This window comes from Clupea harengus, chromosome 4, assembly GCF_900700415.2.
Source record: "Clupea harengus chromosome 4, Ch_v2.0.2, whole genome shotgun sequence".
Classification (NCBI taxonomy): domain Eukaryota; kingdom Metazoa; phylum Chordata; class Actinopteri; order Clupeiformes; family Clupeidae; genus Clupea; species Clupea harengus.
Genome location: NC_045155.1, coordinates 18,218,429 through 18,228,962, shown reverse-complemented (window position 1 = coordinate 18,228,962; position 10,534 = coordinate 18,218,429). Strand labels below are relative to the sequence as shown.

Here is a 10,534-nt window from a genome sequence, read left to right as displayed (position 1 = left end):
GAGAGAGATAGAGAGAGAGAGAGAGAGAGTCAGTAAGAAGGAAGGAAAGAGAAGAAGAAATGTTTTTGTTAACGGTCATATCCTAAAAGGGGGTTAAGAACAGACACGACCCCAAAGCAGCCCCTCTCTCCTCTCCTCTCCTCTCCTCCCCTCCACCCACTTCCTCACACCCTCCACTCCCAAGTCCCATCTCTGCTTATCCTCCTCTGCTGTTTTATTTGAAGTCAACTCCCAAGGAGTCTTGATAGCTAAAACAGATGCCACGCTGCGGTTGTGTACCTCATATTTGAAAGAGTCTGCAAAGCACCGCATGGTCTGCTCCCGTTACAGTGTCAGAATCAATATATTACATCCAATGGGACAATGACTGTAAATTGAATGTAGGCCACCTCAAGTTCTGTGTGGGATTGGGATTGGTTTATCTTAATTTCCTGTACATCTGATCCAGTCAGTGGTAATTTGGGATATCAGTATAATACAAAAACAATAAAGATGTTTTGCAGATGGTTTACATATTATGACACGACAGATATGATTTATCTGTTCTCTTTTTGCTATGGCAAAATGAATAGCCCATTGCGTTAAAACCCCTGGGTGGTTTGTAGCATAGACATATGTATAGTGTATATAAGTCTATGGTTTGTAGCCCTTTAGATTGGAGCCTATATTGCACCAAAATCAAACCTCCAGTCACAAATAATAATCAACAACAGTTTTCATAAATGATGGCAATTAACTGCACGTGTACATTTCAGCGTGTAATCCAAACATATTTTCCAGTTCACAGTAACCCTTGCAATGGCTTCATACTGGCTTGGAGTTCTCATTTCACTTCCCATTTGTTGTGTCTGTGTGAGCAAATAAATACAAACGTGAATGTTTATGTCTCTTGGGTCTGCGGGTATGGATGTTCAAACGTTTTCCCCATCATCACAGAATGTTTGATTTTAACTGTAAGACTGTAACTAAATAGCTTTCATATCACTATAGTTTCTGAGGGATTAGGCATGCCCATCTGTTAGACCTGGAGTTGATCATAGTGTTTTGTTTAGGCATCAGATTAATTGTGTCATTTTTGCTCTTAAATGCTGTCTGAAACCTCTAGCTGTCTTCTTGTGAAGTGTGTGTTATGGTTCCTACTAAACATTCTTCCAAATAATTTCAAATGTAAATAGACCTTCAGCCTGGGTGGCACAGGACTTGCACGGCAGGAGAATAGGGCTCACTATGTCTCTGGTAGCAAACAGGCTTTCTTCTGTAGACAATGTGTAAATCAATTTGCCAATAAATCCTTAAAAGGAATTTTAACATACTTTACAGTGTGTTTTAGTGCAGTTTGTTTCTGGTCACATGAATCGTCTTCGGCTTGCACTGTTTATACTGAAGGACTTTAAAGAGGGAGATAGAAACATTTCCAACATATAAGTCTGGAAATTTATATTTATTATATTAATTTATGTTTAGAAACCAAATTTGGTGGTATATAGTGTAGTATACAGTATAGTAGCTCATATAGTTTAATCAGCCAGTGAAGAAATCAGTGGGATGTATCAGTTGACTAATCTCCACAGGGCCACTGGTAATTGGTATTGCACAATAATGTCTCATGAAAAGTCAAGTTGCTTCCCTGGAGGCCTCTTTCACTCTGAAGTTAATCAAGTGGCTTCTCATTGGTCTCAGTGACTCACGTAGTTCCCAGAAGGCACAGGGAGCACACGCCTGGGATTCCTGAACCCTGACTGTCCCCCATCCACCTCACCGCATGCCGTCATCAGGCTGTCATCACCAACCACGGCTCTGAGCAGGTATTCACGCTTCTATCATTTTTAACCAAAAGAAAAATGTTAGCCGAGAAGGTCGTGCCACTTATTTCCTTACTACTTACTATCCGGAGGGCAGTAACCGGTCCTTAACCACGTGGCCCACCAGGCCAACAACCAGTCACTCATCCTGCTCTCTTCCTAAAGCTCTAGATACTCACTTCCATTTACTCAAAATGATGTTCAGCACAGTTCACTTTATCTGCAGGTACAACATGCTCTACGGGCCGTAAGCCCAGAATACTGATGTTTTGTCAGATAAATTACAGCTATACAGGTAAATAAATAACTGTGCAAATGTTCATGCCATGCTTATTTGATAGCTATGCTTGAAGTACAGTGCCATTCAGTCCTGTTGTCTTTGTCAATATCTTCTCAAGCATGTCCTCTTCATTAATTATTTATTTTACAGTACAGGATGCAGGATATACATTCACATCACTCAGATGTGTAATGTGTCCGCCGGCGTTACACACAAAACATACAGTTTTTGTGTATGTTTCTTGCCACACTATAAAGAGTTGTTTAGTTTAGCACCTATGCCTTACAGTAGAGACTTCATTTCACTAAATGGTTGGGTTAACCGTTGCCAGTTTGCAGTTGTTGCCTCTAATATTTCCCTAATACTCTCAATGTTGCGACTCATGACACTCATAGTACCACAGTATTAGTTTAGTTTTGTAGGAACACCACATGGAGTGTACACCTATAATTACCAAGTCTCAATTTCCTGATTAAGATCACATTTTGGTGAGAAAATCAAACTAAATCAAATCAAAGTCACACACCGCCAATATGAATTAGCTAACTAGACTATTTGCACACAGCCAGAATGATGCTGGAGCTTACTGTGTAAGGGCCAAAAAGGCCTATACTAAGATTTACCACTAGGGAATAGTGAAAGTAGCCGACTACGCCAGCCCAGAAGGGCAGTAATTATAATTACTTAAATTTAGCACAGGTTCGTTCAAGCTTGTGGCTGGTTAAAACACTCACAATAGGCAAGAGTACAATGCATTGTAATGTAATGTCACAAACAGTAAAAACAGATACAAGAATATCAACAAGGGACAGTGGGCAGTCCACTAGTCCCCAATAAATAAGTACAGGCAATAAATAGTATAAATAACAGCGGTGTTCTAAATAGCAGCTAAACTCAATGTCTGGCAACCATTGGTAAACTGCCAATGCGACTAAAGAGGATCAGTCACAAACCTGGCAACCACACAGGCTACTCACGGAAACCGGCAGCGTCAATGACGCCCGAATAACAACAGCTAGGCCGGTTCCGATGCTCAGTTACACATACATAGTACCTTCGGAGGTCGAAGCCTGAAACAGGCGAGGAAGCACAGGACCCTTGCGTGCCTGATAGAGAAACTCTCCAGGCGGAATACAAGCCTGTAGCAGAGCTGGCTTGGGAGGCGCAATCGCCACGGAGGAAAACTCCTTTATACCAACATCTAACGATGTAGCCACTCAATTGCAACCAGGCCGCTCGTGGATTCCGGTGCTCCCTTCACAAAACGCCTCTCCTATGGATAAGTTCGCGTCTGCATTAAGTACTGCGTTCAATCACGTCTGAGGTTCACGGATTGGTGGAGCTAAAACGGAGGGAGAGGACAGCAATCAGTGGACAGCAGACCGAGAGAGAAAGAAAACAAGGCAATCGGGCAGTCCTACTACACGTCACATCAAACACCTGTGAATTACGGTAACACTACAGCTCATTGGTTACGTTTGTACACACAATCACAGCACTCTTATGTTATGCCACTACAACACTGTTTACATCCACAACACTCGTGATACTGCACACTTAAGTTTACAAAGGCTACCCATTACAACTGCACACAGCATGTTTCAATAATGCTGATTAAACACAGAAATATGATCAGTCATACACATGTAGATGGAAGAAGACAAATCATATGCTGTAAAATAAATGAAAGAAATGAAAACCAACTAATATCGCACCAAGGGATATCAGGTGTTTCATTATGTAAGGGATAATGTAATTTTTGGATAATGACCGACAGACAATACATTATCCCGCTTATTATACGGTAACTTGCAAAAAACGATAGAAGACATTCCTCCAAAATACCTCTTTTTAATGATTTTGTTGCCGTTTTGTGATTTATGCTAAGAAAAAATTGTTCTTCAAGCAAATAGAACTTTTAAGTTTCAGGTGTTGCGTAGCAACCCATTACTTGCTGACTTCAAATTACAATGAGTCTGTTACGTTAAATGACCGGACTACTTGTAGCCTGGATACCAGACCGAATTTAGCCCCGCCCACAAATGTTTTGGTTGGGAAGTTCGGTCTGGCATTACTCCATTGAGGAGAAATTATCTGCGGCTCGATATCGGCCGTACCAATCAAATTGTTAAGGCGGGCTTTATACGATGATGGACAGATGATCAACAGTAACGTAACCAACCACGTCACCAACACACGAGTTGAATTCGTTTTCAACAAACATGGCTGCCGCTGGAGAGCTGAAATGTATAGATTCGAGTCCATTTAGACATTGACAGTGCATTCATTTTGAAAGAGGAACAGAGAAACGCGATTAAGGCATTTGTCAATCGAAAAGATGTTTTTGCCTTCCTTCCTACGGGATCTGGTAAAAGTGTAATGTATCAGCTGCCCCTGGTCACATACTACGTTGTTCTGATTGGTTGTAGGGAACCAATTGAGCGAAGAGGCATTTTTTCTCCTGGTTCGGTTGAAACACGCCCCATAATCACAGCCCAATGGAGCGATATCAGACTCATATTCTGACTAGAATTATGAGTATGACATCGTCAGGCTAGACTACTTGCGGAATGATATGAAAGATGTGAATTAGAAGCACAAAACCCGTTGCCAATGACAGCGGTCAATATCTTTTTGCAGCGGTGAATATCAGGAAATATTCACCGGCGAACGTTGGGATGGCCCATTCAAATCAACGGAACTGTTTGGAACATTCTGACGAGCCGTATAATAAGTAAGGGATAATGTATTGTCTGGAGGTCAAACTTTTTGGAACATTCTGAAGAGCCGTATAATAATGGAAAATAAGTAATACTGAATAAACAAACTCTTATTTGACCAGGGTTCATTCTTCATTTATTTGAAATGGCACAGAATCTTTTATTGTGTTTCCTCTAACCTGTTACCGTTTCATCTAATGGACTAACTATACTAGTGCTGAAATGGTTCACTGTATTTGTGCATAATTAACGTGTTGTAAAATAAATAAATGCAGCTGTGCTACTAAGTGTCAACAGGTTTCTTTGTTGTTTGTAGTCTCCCCCTGACGTGTTACCTTAGGAATAGCCTGCGATATGAATAGGAGTTTCCTACTCAGAAGACCACTAGTCTGGATTAAGACACCCTTCCTGGCTGGAGAGTGATTCCCTCATTGTTCCCTCTTGCTTCAATGAACCGGTGGCACATATGGATCTGAAATGTTGACTCACAATTCTGGTAAGTTCCCTTTCGGATCCAAACTCAATATAGGGTTTGTCTTAGTCACCTCCCATTCAATTACTTGACTGACAATGACACTAAAAGGGCATGCCACAGTGACCTGTCATGACGAATCAAAGACAAACTTTTCCTATTTAAAGGTTAGAGAAACATTCCTCTGGTGTGCGAAATAAGAGAATTAGTCATCCCCGTATGTTCATTTGCTAACTTTGGGCCCGGCGTGCTGTTTTGATTTTCCGTCCTGTGACATTGGGAAGCTCCCAGTGAAAAAATGCACCGCACATGTCATCACTCGAGATCACACTGGATAGCACCTCCACTCAGGGGGGTTAGCTCTCCGGCGTGCCAACTTTCAACTCGGGAGTTCGTAATCACAGACTCTTGTTCCCTGCCTGGCACCGAGCCAACCCTCAAATTTGCTTAAGCCGAACAACAGCAGGATGGAGCTGTTCTCTTTCCCAGGCTCTGTCTCTCTCTCTATCTCTGAAGAAAGGCAATTTTGGGTTACTGTGGGAAGCGTGGACGAATATGGGATCGCCAGTGTGAGATAGTCAGCATAGCCAATTAAGGGAAAATGTGTGTTTATAGCTAGAGGATTTCTCCAGTGATGATGATCAAGACTATGTCATTTCTCTTCGCAGACATGCATTCCACTCATCACCTTCCACGTCAAAGCAATTACAATAAGTAAAATATAAATCTGAAGCTCAGTTTATAAGAAGAAGGGTTTTGCATTTTTTTCCATAAACACTAATCACAAGGGGAGACACTGTCTTCTCCACAGATAATAAGGGTGAGGAGAGAAAGTTGTTTTTGTTTGACAGAGAAAAGCTGATCACGAGCCAATGAACTAAAGCATTTCCTTTCATATCTGTGCTGTGAGTTACGTAAACAAGCACATCTCATGAATTCAAATCCTGCACACTCAGGTTTTTCAAGTTTGTGTCCAAGTGTGTGAATAGCGAAACACAATAGGCAGGATAGGCAGGACCACACAGGATTTATGGATATATCTTCTGCCTGTTTGCTAAAGTCCATCCAGTAAACAGTTACGCTATGTGGTCAGCCTGAGTGCGGTGACCCAGTATACAAATTACTTTGACATGGGGCCTTTCTTGTTTGAGTAACTGTACTGAACTGTTGTACTGAAGTCTATTTAGAATATTTCATCCCCAATCATAGCTGCAAGATCACTAAGCCTCTCCTAATATTCAGCGAATTTGTAATGCATGTGTTGACTGAATGCACAATTCCACATGACCATAGCTCTTACAGGCAGCTGTCTTAACGGCTGTGGAAGATGAATCGTATTTAAAAATGATCATTAACACAATGACAACAGTGAAAGCAGTGAACGCTGTGTGAAGGAGCCAGTGCCTCTTCTCCGAAGCCAGGAGGAGTAATTGGCATGCTTTGAGAATGCAGAACTGTGTGGAAGCAGTCCAGACTGCTGTGATGGTTATGTAACGACCGAGGGCAACCAACAACGGCCTGATGGCAGACACACATAGCAATGTGCAGCATTGGATACTGGTCATTGAGAACAGCTTGGGTTCAACTGCAATTGCCAGTCTTACCTCGAGACTGCTCTTCTCTTGACATTGAACTATGCAGGTATTTCGAAAGCGCTGTCTGAAACTGGTCTTCTGCATCTACACATACCAGCCAGATGGCTCTAAACCAAATGAACTTTCTGTAAATAGCCGATGAAATCCATCTGAATGAATAAATCTGGAACCCACTACATTTGTGCCTTTGTACTCAAACAGCTCTGGTGATATGACACAGCAAACATACAGACCAGACTGTCATTGTATATTGTCAACAGAGTTTACACAGATCAACTTTCTCAACTTTCTCCCTCTGTCTTTCTCCCTCTCTCTCTCTCCCTCTCTCACTGTCTCTCTCTCTCTCTCTCTCTCTCGCTGTCTCTTTCTTTCTATCCCTCTCTCTCTCTCTCTCTCTCTCTCTTGCTCTCTCCTTGTTTACTCTGTGCAGCCTGTTCCCAGTGAGGGCCTTGCGTTCTGCCGCAGCTCACGCAGGATGGCTTGGATGTTTGCTTGGCATCGGCGGCCTTGGCAGGACAATGGGCCGGATTCTCGGCGCTCGCCCGCCCGCGCGCGCGCTGTGGGAGGCAACAAACAAGACGGGTCGACGAGTGAGAAGTGAAGAGGCTGCTGGGATATGTCATCTCTCGGCCGGACGGAGCGGGAGAGAAAGCGTGCATGCGTGGGAGGCTGGACACGTTGCCCCTGAACAATAACCACCGTGAGAAGCCATTCTGTCCTTCACGGAGATGGAGACTGCTGGAAAAATATGGCCCAACTGAAGGGTAGAGAGTTGAGAGGGAAAGCTGCTACTGTGTAGTGAGTCACTGTAGTTAATGAGGACACTCGCGCACAGTGTTGAATGTTGAATGGACTTGGTGCTAAGCTGTTAGATGTGGGCTGTGGGCTGTGGGCTTTGTGCCCAGGATGCGTCAGCCTTGTGACTGACGCTCAGTAAATCTATGTTATAGAGATAATGAGGAAAACATGGTTTCCTTGAAAGGTTAATGGAAATTTGTAATGAGCGTGTTTACATGTGATTCATGCAGTAACATGAAGCCCCGCTGTATATTCTGCTCACTGTTTCTGTGTAGATTTCAGATTGCTATGAAAATCACTCAAAACGATAACCTCTACTAGTAGAAATGATATAAAGCCACATATATAAGTGTGCATGGAAATTCCACACATACTGTACATGTAGCACAGACTGGCAACATTTTGAAGAGGGAAACTGACTGTCCCATGAATCTTTCACCTTGAAGACTCTCCCTTCTCACCCTGTGGCGCTCTGGGCTGCGTGCCAAGTGACAGGAGATGAAAACGCCTGAACGAAGCCCAGCGATACCTAAAAAACGAAACCAGAACAACCAAAAGCTTCAAGGCAGAGGGGGCTGGCCACGCCCTGAAGTCAGTAGCAACCCAATGTTTTCACAAAGTCCCGCTGAGGATATGTACTGTGTATGTAACAAGTGACTGATCTGAATGTTTGACATTTGAAAAAATATATATGTGGAAAGTGAGGAAAGTTAAGCAAAGCCTTCCAGAAGTGTCTGGGACAAATAAGCACAACATTCTACATGACTGAGATCTGACATATGACTGTATGTACATCATATACATTTATAAATAACTTGTCCAACCACCTCATGGCAACATATATGAAAACATGCAAAACCATACAGTCTTCAATGCACCTGATAAAGCTATTTTTTTTTTACTTCATTTACATGACATTTTTTCTTCGGACCCTCTGAAACTGAATGGCAAGATCAAACAGATGGCCATGAACTGATCTTCATCTGGTCATTTATTTTTGAGTTCACACAGCGTGCCTCTCAGTGCCAAACAGAAACACATCACAGTCAAATAACAAGCATTGTGTCAGTCTATTCAAAACATCATGCGCGCAAGGCTGTGTTGTATGAAATAGACATCAACACAGGTAAGTGGGAGATGGCCCTCATAACAGGTGTCATGGCTGCTGACCCCGGTTTATGTGGTTCACTAGCAGTTCTCATAACAGGTGTCATGGTTACGGACCCAGGTGTCATTAGCAGTTCCACTCATACTAAAATACTGCCTCTGTCCTATAGATCTGACAGCGGCGTCCAATGCACGTCATTTCTGTTCTGCCTTTTACTCCTGGCTTCCTATCGCAGGCAAAAGTGAGAAACTTGTGTGTTCTGTTGAAAAGTGTTTTCTTTCTCTAATGTATTGATTTCATATCTAAAGAGCATGGTCTTATAGTACATTTTGAAAATATTTATATATTTTAAAACTATATTTTAATATCTCTCTGACACTCTTGTTTGAGCCTACACATTTTGCAGACTTGGATTAAAGATTGAGAAATAGACATTTGTAGTTCTATTTATTGTCAGGGGAATAGAGTATCGAAGAATGATTGAATACTTTTTTTCAAATCCATCACAAATAACTCAAAAACAAAACGACCAAACATCAGTGTAAATGCTTTCTGTGCTGTGCTTTATTCAAATTTTATTTTGATATATTTAGATATTTTACATGGTCAACTGGATTGATTATTGGTGAAATGTACCTAGCATCTGACTACTTTAATCTACTTTAGACACACCATCAGTCAAATACTTATCCGTTGTCTGTGTAAAGAAGGACTAAAGTTCCCTCTTCGCCATTTCTCTGTGTCTCCTTGAGCGTGTCTCCAAAGGGCCAGGGGCTCAGAAATGGATATCCTTTTGGTGGGAGTGAGACAGTCAACGTATGAAGTGAAAAATGAAGTGACTCTGAGACCCTTGTGTTGTGATACGTGAGCAGCATGTCCCAGTTCAATGCTGGGTGTGGCCAGGTTCACAAAGTATGTATGGCCATTATGGCTCTAGACATATTAGACGAAATTCAGCATTCTTAAGGTAGACTATTCTGATGTTAGACTAAATTCAATTCCCCCCCAAAAAAAGACAAACTAAAGTTATATAGAGTGTGTTTGGCAAGGGCAGGTGTTGAGTGTCAAACACTGCCCGTTCCGAATGCCCTAACGCAATCTTAAAAATGAAAGAAGCTTTGGGAATGGTGCGATCTCATTGGTCATGGGGAAAGTGTATGTTAGGGGGGGGTGTTTATGGGAATTTCCCGTCCAACGTGATTAAAACCAGGTTTCGTCCATATGTGAGAGTTTTGCTGCCTTTCACTACTCTTAGCACACTCCACAACTTCTGAGCTTGCAATACAGTGTTAAGTTTAACAAGAAATTCAAAATGTGTCTGCTGTGAGAAAACACAGTGCACAGAGCCGTCTGTGTGGACCTCTTATGCATAACTCATCAAAATAACTTTACATTATTACTGTTCATTACCACAAGTACTTGTGAATTGCCCAAATGTAATACATTTCAATGATTGACATTGTTATGAATCTAATCAGATCTCACTTAATTTGTTATTAGTATGTCTCACACACACAAACACACATGCACACAGACATACACAAACTACCACAGACACACACACATACACACAGACACACACACAGACACACACAGACACAAACACGCACAGACAGACACGCACACACACACACACACGCACACACAGACGCAGACATAGACGCAGACGCAGACACAGACACACAGAGACATATGAAAAAGAGCCATGGCAGCAGCAGTGGTGGTGGTGGATGTGGTCTGGCTCCTGTGATCTCAAACT

The 10,534-nt window shown here is 42.2% G+C and overlaps 1 long non-coding RNA gene across 1 annotated transcript; it reads left to right on the top strand.

The window, feature by feature from the left end:
• The first annotated feature begins 4,922 nt into the window (after positions 1-4,922).
• Positions 4,923-9,207, top strand: LOC122132848. Its single transcript, XR_006152346.1, has 2 exons — positions 4,923-5,298; positions 7,300-9,207. It is a non-coding gene; the product is annotated as an uncharacterized LOC122132848 (long non-coding RNA).
• Positions 9,208-10,534: the final 1,327 nt, after the last annotated feature.